The sequence below is a fragment of the Triticum urartu genome, chromosome 5A, assembly GCF_056163025.1.
Source record: "Triticum urartu cultivar PI428250 chromosome 5A, HENAU_Tu73, whole genome shotgun sequence".
In the NCBI taxonomy this organism is placed as follows: Eukaryota; Viridiplantae; Streptophyta; class Magnoliopsida; order Poales; family Poaceae; genus Triticum; species Triticum urartu.
This window is the reverse complement of record NC_141877.1, coordinates 20100001-20101086: the sequence shown is the minus strand read 5'-3', so window position 1 is coordinate 20101086 and position 1086 is coordinate 20100001.

The following is a 1086-nucleotide window of genomic DNA, read 5'->3' as shown; positions in this document are numbered from 1 at the left end:
CTTTGGGTCGGGTCGAGGCAACCGAAAGGGCCACGACCCTTTATCATGAGCAACATCCAAGACCAATAGCGGGAGTGAGATTGCCTTGATAGCACCAGGCACATAACGTGCCGGCACCATGAGGAAACGCCGCAAGCACTATTCGGCCGCAGCAGCACACCTAAAGGGCGTCCGCCGCGAGGTAAATTTTGTACAAAGCACCACTTCCCGTAGGTCGGGTACTAGCACGCAAGCACTCTTAATCCAGCGATTAAAAGTCACTCAATTGACGGGACATGGCGCCGGTAGTCGGCCACAGTATAACGGGGATCTACCGGCAGACACGGGTCCAAAGCTGCTCATGCGCTTAGTAGCCAACAAGTGGTCAAACCAACCAAGCCTCCTTGCACGAAGGCATCCTGCAAGGCCAAATCACGTGTGGATCACTCCCACAACAATAGAGTTATGGGTGCAACAATTTTCCGAAGGCAAATTTATCGTGACGTTGGTGCAACGTTGTCCAGCGGTCTTATCATGCACATAGCAGGCTACTTTCCTGTTTCCCGAGCCGCATTGGGCTATTGGGTCAGAATTTCACGTGAGGCGTACAATGGACCGGGCCAGCGATGACGTTGCCCCCGGGGAGCAACGGTTTCCAAAGGCAACATTCAAGGGACAGTGTTGCGACTATTTATCGTCGGTCGGACCATGTGCAAAACGGGGTAATTTCTATTTTCCTGAGCCACGTTCGGGTGTTGGGTCAGGATTTCTCACGTGACGTACACGGGACGGGCCAACACCTTCGTGATGGCATAACGACAGGACATCCGAGGAAATGTTGGGAAGGAGTTGGGCTACGCGAAAACGGGTGTTTTTCATACAAAAAACCAACCGAGTTCCATACGCCCAACCGGGAGGACCCCTCCTCCCCCTCAATACCAGAGGGTTTTAGCCCCCCATGGGAACCGTGCCCTTCAGTTTGTGAAGGAGGGGTACACTATTTTGAAACGTTGTCGTGGCAGGTTTTTTTTGCCATGACATATGCTTTGGCTGCCATGGCAGCGTTTTTGGCCCTTTGGGAGCTAGTCTAGGCGCAATTTCCATGGA